The following is a 15,064-nucleotide window of genomic DNA, read 5'->3' on the forward strand; positions in this document are numbered from 1 at the left end:
GGCGGCAAAGAAGAATTCCACAGATCATTTTTGTCACCCAAAACCAATTATTATTTTATCTGCAAAGAGCTTTAGAGAGTTTGTGGCCATGCCATCCAGATGTCGAGCCAGAGCTCCTGCTGTTTGTGTATAGGTTTGTGCCACGACACGCATCTGTTCACCTGGTCAGGCAAAACATCATATTATCATCATAATTATCATCATATTATTGCATTATGGCACACAGCATTGTAATGCTCCTAGTGCAGCTGCAATTCATTCAGTGCATTAATATGTGGCACCCCAAATTGCACGGAGTACATTACGAATGACTGCTTTGATAGTGCTAAGGCACGGAGTACCTAAGGCAAGGGGCCACAAAGAGAAAGCACGGGTGTAAGTGGAAGACTCAGACGTGATTAACAAAACACTTCTACTTGCAAAGCCTTCCTGAATTCATTGTGATTTTATGATCTTTTGAGTGTATGTCAGAGGAGCAGTCCATTACTGATGAAGATAGGTACTACTGCAAAATGAAATGTGAATCTCATATATCAAACAAAAATGTAAAACATGAAGCACATACAGGGGGCAAAGTATGCTTGGATGACAGATGACTAAGCACCCTAAAAACTGTATGATGCACACAAAACACCTTGAACAACAAACGCTGGGAATCGGACAGTAGTTTACGAGATCAGAACACTTGTGAGACATGAAAAATACCTCAGTTCACAAACAAGCTGTATGCTGTTCAACACAGAACAGAAGGCCTAAATATAGAGCGTTCTCATATTCAGGATGTGGAAAATAAATTAATCATGCAAGAGCCAGAGATGCAGATCCAATGGAGAGTTTAGTTTTTTCGTTACAATCAGAACAAGCATTTGCAATGCAACGGGTCTCGGATTTGCTCATGTTAGAGCTGATAGCGTTGTTAACTCCTATCCCGACTTTTCACCTATTGGCAAAAGTGCATTTATGTACGTAAGCCGAAAAAGTGCATTTAACTATGTAAAGTGCTCGACTTCTGCCAAGCGAAATTGCGCTAGTAAATTAGAGAAAAAGTAGTCCACGAGCCGGACAGAAAACAGCGAGCCTCGCATGTTTTCTGTACTTGGTCGATGCACTCGAGGAGGGCTAGCCACGGGAAAAGGCATGACGTATGCATGCCTTCGACTAATGAAAGCAAGCAGATTGTAATAGGCAAGCCCACTAACCAATGAAAAACACTGACGTGACGTCGACAGGGCTCCGAGCCCTTTTCTAAACCCTAAAGCGTCTCGCTGCGATACGCATGCGCGAGCACATGCAACGCATGCTCAACCCTAAAAAGGAGGCATTTTCTTGGACATCAGTGAACGAACTACAGCTTGCATCTTGTCTGACTTCAGATTTAAAAAAACACTAACACCATCACAGATTAATTACCCCAAAATGTTCACAAAAATGTGTAGAGTAGGATAAGTGCTGGTTTAAGCTCAGTAGTTCAACAGTATGTCTTCTACATGGGAAAAGGATTACAATCTAGAAGATCTAATAAAAGCATCAGAGAGTGGCATGTACACAAAGAATACAACTGAGAAGAAGGATGATCTCTGGGGCATTGTACATGTAACTAGATTGCTTATAGAGCAGAAGGAGAGAGCGGGCCAGATGTTCAAGTCAAGTGGTCAGACAAAGGAGATAAAGAGCTGAAGATGGACTTCTGGGACAAGCTCTCCTCAGCTACTCAACCAGCTCTTGTTGCCTTTCAAGGCACTCATATTTAAGGTTATGATAATTGCCATAAAGGATTCCATAATGAGGTGGATCCTTACTTAAAGGACAGATTATATCTTATTGGTCGAACTTTGCTTTGAGACTGACAGTGTTTCTTCAATCAGAGTGTTTCGGGGGACACTAAATGAAGGGTCGATGGGCCTTCCGGATATTGGCTCCCATACTAGAGATTACTAGGCCTTCTTGGTCGTGTTTTACAGTAAATCAACCCTCCATTCAGAAAATATTTAGATTGTGATTTTTACCTAGTTAGCGTTGTATGGCATGCCATTAAAAACATTTATAAACCACTAAGTATGCACGAGCGCTCCAAAGAAGCTCAACATAAAAAAAAAATAGTAAATCATGCCACAGTGAACCTTCATCCATATTTTTATGCCTCGATAGGGAAAACAGTTTTCCACATAGAGATACCTCTTTCTCTACACTCTAAGGACTTATTGGGTTCTGTGAATCGTGATGTGGAATTTCTAAACGCTACTTGCTTTTTCCCATGCCAAAGTTAGTTTTAAGTTTGAAAATAATAATAATAATAATAAAAATAATATATATATATATATATATATATATATATATATATATACATACACATACATATATACACAGTATTTTTTTTTTTCAGCAGGCGGCTTCTGATTAATATTTGAAATGGGTGGCTTTTTTACAATATGGAGACTGATATACAGAGAGATTCTAGCTACAAACCTGAGACCAATCAAGGACGTGAGTGTACATAATAGGTAGAAATAGCCAAACCCTACATCTCATAATTAGTTGGTTAACTAGAGATAAGAGATGAAGATCTCACAAATAGCCAGAATATGAAATATAATCTTCTGAAGGTAAACGATCGAAGTGAAATGGATATTAATGCTATCGGTTTAAATTATTGCTCTCTAACGAGAATTGGAAATATATCTATGAGAAGATGCAAGATAGTAGGAGAAGGGACAGATTTTTTTCTTTAATGTAGATAGGCTCCTGAAAGGAAGATTAGATTGTTGTTGTTAAGGGACACTATAATCACTAGTAATGGATAATTATAGTTGTTTTACTGTGATTTTCATTGTTTGATTTTTCACACATGATGACACTTGAAGCAGGCACCTTTCTGCCTCTCTCTCTGGTTTGATGAAGTTCAAATGCGGGTTCTAAAATGCAGTGTCAGTTTGTTTACTAAACACTCATATGTTATTTTTTTGTAGTTCTTTTTATTGATACAGTACTCGTCATCCATTTATTTAACAAACGACAGCAAATTATTTCAAAAGCTTTCTCATACAGATTGTGCATCTCAATCATTACAGACATCCTGCTATACAAACCGGCACCCTCACACCTCGAGAAATAGGCTATAAATGTGTACATTGTAAACATTATATGGGCACCACCACCACAATTTTGCCATTGTCACCCCTTCACCCTCCTCCCCAATATGCACTCCGCACCACTCACACCTTTTCTCATTTCTTGGGGTAATCCCTACTCTTATTGACCACTTGTTCTGCTTTTTGACACCACTCCAAATTGACTTCCCATTCCCTCACCTACAGAGTGGTGGGTTTACCCCAGCATAGTGCCATGGTGCGTTTTGTCACTCCCATTTCCAGTGTTACCCATATTTTCTGGTATTTTCAGCCACATCTTCTCCCTGAATATCAGCAGAGGCAGCCCCTTCGGATCTAAGGGAAAGGTGCATCCCACAACCAGAGAGAGTATCGGTTACGTCTTGCAAGTACCTCTAATCATTGGACATTCCCATATTGGGGGGGAAGAATGATGCCTCTTGGCTGCAGCCTCTAAGGCACAGCCCAATAGTGGCCTGTCCTATTTTGTGGAGGAGGGTCTTGGAGAGATAAGATCTATGCAGGCAAAAGCGAGTAGAGATGGCTACTATCTTCAGACTCTGTAACGCTTCTTCCCAGTCACCACCACCAAGGTCGCCCAGGTCTGGGAACCAGGCCCTCCTCAAGAACACTAGTGCATATGCTCTGCGAGTAGCCTATCCTCGAGAGAAGTGGCCTTATGCAGTTGCTCACTCTCTCGAGTACAGCATTGGAGTGCATATCTTCTGTCCCGTGAGTTTTGAATTCTTGTTGGAGGACTTCAAACTGTTTGAAGAATTAATCCTGCTAGACATCCCCCAACCGTTCAATGCCAATGAGCTCCAACTTTGAGAGGCTCATCATAGCACCTACTACTTTTAACAAGTCGCTATCCCAAAGAGGAGTCATCTTAGTGAGTTTATTACGCACGCCTAGGTAGCTCGAAGCTTCCCTCTATACCAGAGCAACAGTCTGCACGTGGGGCCTGTAGACTCTTCTCATGCCCCCAGTGATATAATGCTGTTATGTGGACTCTCCTACCCATGACAGCTCTGTCTACTCTGAAGGCCGGCCGCTCGCTGCGCCCAAAGACCCAGACGTTGACGACCACCAGCTGTGAGGTCCAGTAATATTTAATAATGTTTGGGACTTCTGTCCCACCATCATACACCCCCTCTGAAGTTCATAAAGGCCAATGCGGGAGCTCTTCCCATTATATAGTAAGAGACGAACTGCACGCTCACTTCGCTGGAACAGTGCCAGTGGGATCCTGTAGGGAGTGTACTGAAGAACATAGATCAGTCATGGGAGAGGCATAATTTTATATAGAGCCACCCTGCTCATCAGTGTGAGGGGCAGCATTCTCCAATATACAACATCGCAGTGCAGTAGGTCAATCTGCGGGAAGAAATTCCACTTCAAAACTCACTCGGGATGATATGGATCCCTAGGTATTTAAGCGTCTCCCTTACCAAAGGTGCCTCACCTCCATCCGGAATTATCAGGTGGTCATCCGATAGTGGGAACACCAGGAATTTGGACCAAATAATATGGTATCCCACGTGAACCCCAAAAATCGTAAATATTTGTAGGATCTTAGTGATGAAAAGGGTAGGCTGGGTTAAGTACAACAAAATATTGTCAGCATAAAATGAGATGCACTCTTCGCAGTCCCCTCCCTTAGTTACTCCCAACGCCAGTGGGTCTTTGCGGACCCAGGCAACCAAAGGTTCCAGCACTACTGTAAATATCATAGGGGAGAGGAGCAGCCTTGCGTCGCCCCCCTGCACAGGGCAAAGATGCGAGATACTGCACCATTTACTTTCACTCTCACCAACAGACCTTGGTACAGGAGGCGCGGTCAGATGCAGAATTTAGGACCGAAGCCCAATCTTGTCAAAGTAGTAAAAAAATAGTCCCAGTCTATACTATCAAAGCCATCACATCAGCTGCTTCCCGGATGTGAGGCCTTGATTGTGTGCAGTATCCCATACAGACGGTGTAGATTGAGACAAGTGCTTCTATGTGGCATGAAGCCTGATTGGTCAGGATGTATCACAGAGGCAATTACTGTGTGCAATCTGCATGCTAGGGCCTCTGCCAGGACTTTAGTTTCCACATTCAATAGGGAAATCGGTCTATAGGAACTGCAGTCGGTGGATGGTTTACCTTCTTTATGTAAAGCTACTATCAGTACTAGTCGCTGGTCTTTAGGTAGGGATCCCCTCTGTTGCACTTCTGTGAACATGCCTAGCATGTGCGCGGCTACCTTGTCCATCATACCTTCCAACATTTCTATCAGCAGTCCCTTGGGTCCTGGGTCCTCTGCCATCACTGCTGTTGTGGACGCATAAATTGTAAGTTGCAAAGGCTTCCGCTGTGTCGTCACTATTCTTACATATCCTCCCATTTTCTTCCATCACCTCAAGGACCCAAGATCTCTATCTCTCCTCTCAAGCCAGGCCAGCAACTTCTTGGCCTTATCCCCAACATCAGATAACTGGTGCTGAGTAGCTAGAGTGTAGCTCGTACCTTTCCCTCTACCAGGGTATGCAAATCCCCTTGTTGAAGGCAGAAGAGGTGACACAGGTCATCCGTTCCCTCTGATATCAATTGATTTTCAAGTTTTGTGATGTCCCTTTCTATTTCTTCACACTTCAAGGCAGTATCTTTCTTCTTCCTTCCAATCAGGGCCTGAGTTAGTCCCCTCATAACTGCTTTAAAGGTCTCCCAGAGGGTGCAGGCTGAAGAGACTATCCCCGTATTCATTTGAAAGTAGATGTATGCACCTTCCTGTGGTGTATCCCTAATTTTCCTATTTTTGAAATACCAAGGGTTCAATATAGGGGTTCAAAGTGTAGGGGCAGGTCAGGCCTAATAACTGGACCTAAGCCAGAGAGTGGTCTGAGATCCCCCTGGGCTGAGAGTGATGTCCCAGAAAGGGCTAGCTTGACTTAACATGGTAAAGACATGGTGAATTCAGGAATAGCTGTCATGGGCCACCAAAAACTAACCATGCAACCTCAGCATCATCCTGGACTCATCACCCACAATGAAACACCAAGTCAATTCAGTCATATCCTCCTGCTTCCACACACTACGACTTGCCCGGAATTTCTACAAATGGATCCCAAAAGACTGCTGCAAAGCTGTAACCCATGCCCTGGTTACCGACAGACTCAACTATGGCAACACCCTCTACAGTGTACCACCCAGAAGAACCTCAAGAAATTACAGTACATCCCAAACACCTCCGCCAGACTCATCCTGGGCACGCACTGCTGCAAACATATCTCTAGTCACCTAAGAGACCTCCACTGGCTCCCTATTGAGAAGAGAACTAAATTCAAGCTCCTCGTCTATGCTTACAAGGCCCTCCAAGACCTAGCACCCGCCCACCTTAACCACCGCATCACCTTCTACTCCCCCACCAGACATCTCTGCTCAACAAGCACTAGCCACTGTACCCCGCATACGGAAGAACTCGGCGGGTGGGAGATCCTTCGCTTACCTTGCAGCAAAGAGCTGGAACACCCTGCCCCTGCACCTCAGGAAGTCATCATTGCTACCCCAATTTAGGAAGGACCTTAAAACCTGGTCCTTCAACTGAAGTCACTTATGGGTAAGTAGTTGCGCTTTACGAACTCGGATTGATTGAAGTGTACTGCCTTGCATGTAGATTGTGCGCACTCCAAATGTCAACCAGTCCCATGGCCTCTAAAAAGGGACGTATTGGCCCTCCCTCCCCATCCGGGGCAGTTCCCCTCACTCTGTTCAGCTCTGGGTCAATTACTGCATTGGTACCCCCTCCCAGTATCAGCACTCCAGGAGGCAGCTATAACAGCCTTTTCTGCCTTTTCTAATATGAGGAGGAGGAGATTAAAAAATGAAACGTTTTGTTTTTTTTGTTTTCTATTTTTGATAATTATTTCTAACTATATCTCTAATTTCTAATTAAATTCCTATTTGTAATTTCCTTGTTAAATTTTTTTTATTTAAAATAAAATTGAACAAGTGAACATTTGCTTAAGGGAAGAAAAAAAGCAGATCAATGCACACCGTGCTCCCAGTGTTTTAAATGGGCAGGTACCCGGTACCTGCACTTTAATTTGAAGTAGAGAGCAAGGCACTACTCACCAGCATTGTAAACCTTTCAGTGGGAAAAGTACTAGCAGTTCTCAGTCGCAAACAAGTACACTGGGTACCGAGTACCAGGAGCTCTATATTTTCATTTCGCTGCACACTGCTCTTTAGTGATCAGATCACAAGTATATAGTTTAGTCTGTTTGCAAAGGCTGCACGGTAGCCGTAAAAGCAGCACAGTAAGCTTCAAGGGTTTGATAATGGACATAGAACAAGGCAGAGCTGAAAAAGAAGGCAAATAATCCAGTTTACCATAGTTAACAGGTGCAGTTGGTGTTTTTGTAATAACGAGGGTTCTAGAAAACCATTTTAAAGACAAACGTCTAGCAGTGACAGGCCAAATGAGTTGAAGAGGGAAGTTTGCGAGGGAGAGATAATGAGCACTTCCGAATAGGATCTCAAATTCTAAAAAGGATGGAATAGTTTCCATTTGTCGGTGTGATTTCTATTTGATATTCGCCATCATTGAACTAGTTTAGTGCTTGCCTTTTGTTAATAATAAAGAAATCAGGTGAATACTCCTTTGTTAGATTGCATGTCTCTGAACCATCAATTCCAAAATTCAAGCAGCTAGTGTCCAGTGGTGACAGTTTTACAACTTCACCAACCAAGTTTACAAAAGACAGCAACAAACCTCGAACCCTAGTCTAGAAAACGAAGACTCCAACTGGACTTACAGACGATTCAAACTGATCAAACTCAAACTGCTCAGATCATTTAAAAGGCTCTCGACTGCAGTCACACACAATTTTCACTCAAATGGATGGAGCGGTTGCTAGATACAACCTCAACACATCTACAACTGGAAAAAAATTAGATTCATAAAAATCTGTAAGGCAGCGGGTAAATTAATCCATCATGGCAAATCTACAGGTCTTTCCAACCGTTCTAGTGAGATGCCCTTCATTGACCCTGGTCCTGCATAAATCCTCTGTTTCATACGTTTTTCAGCTTGCTCCACTTTTTTTTTTTATATAGAGTATCGTTGGCTCCTATTCATTTCTATTTTACTGTTTGGCTCCAATGTCTTTAACTCCTTGGTTCCCCTATGACACCTATATACAGGCAACAATATAGTGAAAACAGAATGCAACCCAATAATAGAACAACCCAACAACAATACCATGCAATAATGCAGCACATTGTACAACAGCACAAAACAAAGCACTCCATCAACATAGCTGCAAAATGCAAGACAACAAATATGATGAAACATTCTTCTTGCTCACTTTTGTGGTACAAGATATACAAAAGATGGGAAAAAGCCACAGAATAGACGAGGGCCAGGCAGAGGGATACAATGGTTTTAAGTTGGCATTGAGGCACAAGTGAGATTGGGACAGAACCAGGCACAGGAAGGAAGACAAAGGGCAAATGTACAAGGGTGAATATGACAGGGGAACGGACACGTTCCAGATAGGAAAGGAAGACTAAGTTGCAAACTGGATTAAAGGAATTACAGAGTGAAGGAAGCAAGATGCATAATGGTTTGCAAGAGTAGTCTGGGTAGACAACAAAAGATAAAGGTTCAAGTTGAATGAGCGGGGTAATGAGATTTACAGAACAATGAGGTGTTGCAGGCTCAAGACAAAAGTCAGGGAGCAAGGCTCAAAATGTATAAGTGATGGGACAACTGCAGAAGGTAGGCTGGTGAGTATAACAATACACATTGTAGGAAAATGGCGCACATGATGGAGGGATGTGATCAATAAAAGAGCAGATTTGAGTGGGGAACAGGGCAAAATATGGATGATAGAGTAGATTAGCACAAGCAGATTGAGAAAGAAGACCAAAATTCAATAAGGGTTAGTGACAACCAAAGCACACAATGATGGAAAGAGATGGTGACGATGGAAGGACTGGGGCACACTACTGAGAGAAGAGACAAGACTGGTGGGAGAATGGCAAATGCACAGGAAGAGTGAAAAGGGTGAGTGAGACGAGACCGATGAATGAGGTGCCAAGATAGGGTCGGAGAGCACAGACAGAGGTTCTACTTTGATGAGAAAGTGGAACAAGTCAAATAAAGACCTGACTGTGGCAAAAAACTGTTTGAGGGAGTAGACCAAATCAAAAGGTGGGTGATAAAGGAGATTAAATGCTGGAAGAGGCCAGGCCAGGGTCCAAACTAGATGAGAAGGGAACAAGCAACAAGCTGGACGAGACAGTAGACTGGAACACAAGAGAAGAGATAAAGACAGACCATGTGAGGTGAAAGAATAGAGTGGGCATAAAAGCAGATGACAGAGGGGAGTTCAAATAAGATGGATGAGGGGATTTAATCCTAACACAGATGAGTGAGCTGAATTAGGCACAAGGTTGATGGAAAAAGTTATAAGGACACAAAACAAAAGATAGAGTAGACTATGCCACAAGATGAGGGAGAGCTGGGTTCAAAATGGATGACAGGGGGAGATGTACACAGGCTAAATGGGTGAAGTAGTTAAGGTAGAAGGTGGTTGAGATGGGATAGAATTGAAATATAACAAAAAGAGACGAGACCAGGGCACAGGGTGGGTGAGAAAAAGGATACACAACAGATAAGAGAGGGAGGCAAAGTACATAGTGGATGTGAGGGAGAAATTAGGTTAAAAAAGGAAGTGAGATGAGAGAAGGGCACAAAATAAAGGAGTTTGAACCTGGGCACTCAGTAGAATAGTAAGCAGGCGATTCATGTGGGATTGGTGACTATACCATAATGTAGATGAGAAAGGGGCTGGAGACCCAAGCTGATCCAATAGGGAAACATGTCAAAGTTCTGGGATTTGTCCCCCTCCCCTTTCAATAAAAAGAGTGAACGTTTACATAGTAGCCAAAGAAATATCAGGACCACTGGCTCTGGACAACTCACCTATGCAGGCCTATATATTTCTGATACCCCTAGATTCAAGATATTACAATAGGGGATCAATATCCAGGGCCCCATGCCTAGCTATCTATTTCATGTACGAAAGAGGCCTACAAATTTACACTTCATAGAAATTTCAAGTGCAAAAAATAAACAGAAAATTCAGCGGAATCTCCTAGCTAGACAATCCGGAGTAATAATCAGTAATTCCCAATTGTACCAGCAAAAGGACAACTGTAATTCAGAACACTTTGCTTGATTTGTCAAAAAAGAAAGACATGCCAGGACTTAAAATATTCCAGTGCAGTATGTACACCTACAAGCCTTGTCAAAGCCCTATAGCAGTAATACCCCCTCTACTAACAATGACACTCCTACAAATGTGACGATTTCGACTATAACAGGTGACGTAAAGGCATAACAATGGCCTGGCATGCTGGCATTATCAATATTATTTTTAATGGCATATCGGATTGTACATTTTGCATCTGTGCTCTTTTCAAAATGGACTGAAACTCCCACCATATGGTGGAGGCATAAATATATGCTATATTAAGAAAAGGCGCTGGTGCCAAGCACTGACACACATTAAGCACTGAGGGCAGTGGACTTCTTCTGCGGAGACCTTCGTGCAATCTCCCCTGCTGCACTACTGAAACAACAGCCTTGTTTGCACTTTCCCGTGTTGTGCCTTTTCAGTACCTTAAATGGTTTGAAGGGGGTGTGTGGATATGCACAACTGAATACCACGTTTCCTTTGCTATCTGAAAGTTTATTCACATTGAATGACCCTTTTATTTAAAAGGCAATATGGTGGCAGGATGCAATGGTCTGCATTAAATACTTAGCAGGATACGTGTGACTTTTTTTTTATTTTTAATTCAGGGGTCAGAGCAGTTTGAATTCTTCTGCCCTACAGCCTCAGGCTTGTTCAAGGCTAACAGAAATCTAGGGCCTAAAGGAAACGAGTTTTCTATTATATCAGTAGACGGTACCAGCATCTCCAAATGCGGAACATATGATAGGTATTCAACACTATGTACCCACCTAACTGCCTTATCTTTTCCTATATTTGGAAGGTCAAACAGGAATGTCACCTTTATAGAAATTTCAGGCAAAACCTCAGTCACTGCATGATGGAATCTGTCTCCTGGCCAGCCAACCAGGATGAGGAAATCTGTAACCCAGTGACAGAATCCTTAAAGCACTAACAAAACAAATGGTTTTGTTATGTTTGGCTGTGCTCCTGTGGCTGTTCTTCAAAGAAACCGGGGGGGCCAAGGAGTGCAAAGGCACCAAATCACTAATGTAATATAGTATATTAAAGGTAAACCCAGGGGAGACCAGGATCCAAATGTTCCTTTCTGCATTCACATAACCCAACATTTAAGAGTTCGGATAAAAAAAGATTTTCCCCAACACCCCCCACACTGCCCTAGCATTTCGCCTTCTGTTTCTGCTATTGGCTGCCTGCACTGTCCCTATATGCCACCCAACGGCACCCCATACCTTTTGGAAACCCACTATTCCCAAAATTCCCATGTGTGAAAAGGCATCTTTTTAATATGGTTAGACCCCACCTTTTGCCTGATGTTTGATGTACACCAGGTTTGAAAGTGTGTGCGCTTGATATGCGGGGCTTTAGCTTGACCCCCGGGAACTAATATGCGCCCCTGGTAGGAATGTTTTACTGGCGCTTGGGCACCTTTACAGGTTTACTCTGAGAGTTTGGGCATGTGATTAGTCTCACTCAAGATGCTGCCATGGGTAACCAGAAATCCAATGCGCTGGTTCTTTGATAATTGTGGCCACAAGTTCTTCCTAATGAGTTCATCCACGTGGCTCTCGCATCTATTTTTTGCATACTCTGAGCACGGCTTGAACGATTTTTTAAGCTAGTTTTTATTACTCGTTGATACCAAATAAGTGTGATGCATATTACAGCGACTGTGTATTATCATATTTTGCCCTGATTAAGGCTGCCATTGGGACTCACAGGATTGTTTTATCATTGGCTTGACTGATAGCAGTTTTTTGCATATGTGGTTTTCCTTCTGTTTTCTTCTAATTAGTAGCAACAGTCTCAGGCTTGTACCTCCTAAGGAGCCCTTCCTACAGTTGGGGATGGTAAGCTCACTTCGTTTTCTACACCATGCATTGTGGTTTTCACCAAGAGTGTGCACTAATCTAGCACATCATGTTTGCACTACCATTACTTAAGTTGTTTTAATTTATTTTATTAATTATTGCAGGGCAAACTATCTGTGTTTAGTTGACCAGTTGGACAGTACGCTTCAATGTAAGTGACTGCGTTGTTTTGTTTGGCTTATGCGATAGAGACAGACCTCACTAGGTACTTTGTTCCTTGTGACACAGGAGAAGTTTCTTTGTTTTTGATGGTCCTGAAGAAGCGCCATAGGATCGGTTAATACCGCTAGACGCGAAACATGTTGACCATTATTTAGGTGGCCACGAGATAATTTCCTATCCCCCACTGTTCTAGAAAGTGTTTGAACATTACCTCTCATCTTACCATTTTCGAGTTGTTTTTAATCTTGGTCTTATCCCCTTGTTGATTATTAAAGAGTGATTTTGATGGGGTATAGAACCAATTTTAATTATATCCTGTCTTGAGCTATTGCCTGCCTGTAGGTTTTAGTTTCACACATTCCACCACAGCAGTTATTATAGAAGATCTCCGGCAAAGAGCCCCCTCACGGGGAGCCCGTCAGACATTGCAGCGCCGGTCTGACGAGGAGCACCCCGATGATGAAGCATGACATCCGAATGGATGTGTGAGGGCTCTTGCTCCTAAACCAGTGGGTTTCCCTCTGTCTTGTTAGGAACAGCGTATTTATTATTGTTTATTGTTACTTTGGGAGATTGTACACTGGACCTTTAATTCTCCCTGTCCCTCTCTTTGATGTTGATGTTGTTTGATGTAGCCTAGACGTTTTAGTGCCCCCGGCTCCTGCCAACAAGGTTCCTTGGGCCAGAGCTCTTTCCCTAAAACTGTTGGGATGCATTGGTACACTTGGATACACCCTTACCTAACACTAAGTCCCTAGTAAATGGATACCTAGGTACCTAGGGCATGGGGTACTATGGGTAGGCCCATGAGGGCAGCAACACTGATTGCGCCACCTTCTAGGGTCATGCATCCAGATGCACCCAGCACTGCTATTGCAGGCTGAGTGTCCTGGTGCAAACCTAAAACACAAACTTGACATGGCACAATGCCTGTGTGCCGTGCCCACCATACACTGCATTTACTATGGGTAAGACACCAGTCTGACATGGCTTACAGCCCTAAGGCAGGGTGCACCTTATCATATGAGGGCATAACTGCATGAGCAATATGCCCCCACTGTGTCCTTGCCAAACCTGGGACATAGTGAGTGAACAGAGCAGCCACTTTAATACACATGCTGGACACTGGTCAACACGAGTTTCCCAGCGACATGATGGCCACTCTGAACCGTGGGTTGTTTGGTATTAAACAACTCAGAATGATAAATCCAAACTAGTACCAGTATTGGATTTATCCCTAAATGTACCCAGGGGCCACCTTAGAGGTGCCCCCTGCAAAGGTTAACTACCCTGGTATGGTTGCTGCCTGGTGCTATCCAGCTGCCACCTCCAGACACCCGATCTACAAACCTTGGGTTAGAGCCCTGTCTCTCTGGTTTGTAAAACAATGTCATTCCTGGGTGGAGGAGCTAACACCCCCCCTCCCTTAGGAATGTGCACTGCCCTGGTGTTGAGCTTCAAAGGCTTATCACCTTTGAAACTCGACCCCCAGGCCTTCTGCTAGCAGCGTATGGTCAGCCCCTTGGCAAACCTCCACGTTTGGCAGGAGCAAAGGCAGAAAAACCACACAAAGGTTAGGAGTGCCCCGCCTGGAATGCACCACCACTAAGGTGTTGCCTGCGAGGTGGACCCTTAATTTCATTTTTCTTCATCTTAGATGGAAGGAAAACAGCCAATCAGAATTAGGGAAGCGACCCTTCTCACATGAAGTGGTCACTATAGTGGGTGTAGCCAACCAGAGGTAAGTGTCCTATTGGACACTACCAGGTACCCCTTAAAATGCCCATTAATTTCAGTATTTAGTTCTAGCCAAAGAATAGTTGATAAAGGACAAGGTCTTAGTGAAGCCATCAACAAAGGTGGGAAAAGCTTGGAGTGGGAAAGTCAGCAGTTTGCACCCAGGAAGTTCTCATTGTTGATTGGATGCGGTTCCATGCTGGACCAGTGAAAATTCTACCTTAGACAATCAATTTTTGGGAAGTTGGATTACCTCACCTGGACAAGGTTGTAGACTGTAGTCAAACAAGGTTCAACACCGTTGAATGCTGGTTGGTGCTGAGCCTGCTAAATTGGATTGCTGTTGTTAAGAAGAACATAGTGGCATTTGGGATAAAGTCAGGCCCATCTGCCATGCACCCTCAGCGGTTATGCTGATTCCAGTCCCTCAACAGTTCTCCAAGCCAAAAGTCCTGGGTTTTTAGGTTAAGGCAGGATGAGTGCACTCTGATACCAGTAAAGAGTTCCAGGATCTGAGGAGCAGTACTTGGAGGTTAGGACTCGCCTCAACACAAGTCATCAGCATGGTCCAGGGCAAGTCCAGTTGAAACTGGTCAGCTGGGCTCTTGCAGAGAAATGGTTTTTTTTAAAGTTTGTGTCCCAGTAGCATGACAGGTGGTCAGCCAAGTGTCCCTTGGAGCCCATTTCTTTGCTCAGAGTACAAGTTGGAAGAGGTCCAGCCTTATGGTTCTCATCAACAATTCTCAACAGCAGTTGCAGCCCTTCTTCTGTTTTCCATAGGTCCTGTGTGTTCTGAAGAGTTTACCCATGGGTCCCGCATTTCTGCTTGGCACTAGCCCATGGCTGGGGCTGATTCTTGACTGCTCCCTAACGAATACAGAAAAAGTTCTCAGGGGTAGCCCTACACACCTTTGGAGCAGTTCCTATAAGCCCTACTGCA

General features: G+C 43.6%; 1 protein-coding gene across 1 annotated transcript in view; it reads right to left on the reverse strand.

The window, feature by feature from the left end:
* The window catches only part of DNAH11 (dynein axonemal heavy chain 11), a 2,866,633-nt gene that overhangs the window by 2,404,608 nt on the left and 446,961 nt on the right, over positions 1 to 15,064 (reverse strand). The window lies entirely within an intron of this gene.

The sequence above is a fragment of the Pleurodeles waltl genome, chromosome 10 (assembly GCF_031143425.1).
Source record: "Pleurodeles waltl isolate 20211129_DDA chromosome 10, aPleWal1.hap1.20221129, whole genome shotgun sequence".
NCBI lineage: Eukaryota > Metazoa > Chordata > Amphibia > Caudata > Salamandridae > Pleurodeles > Pleurodeles waltl.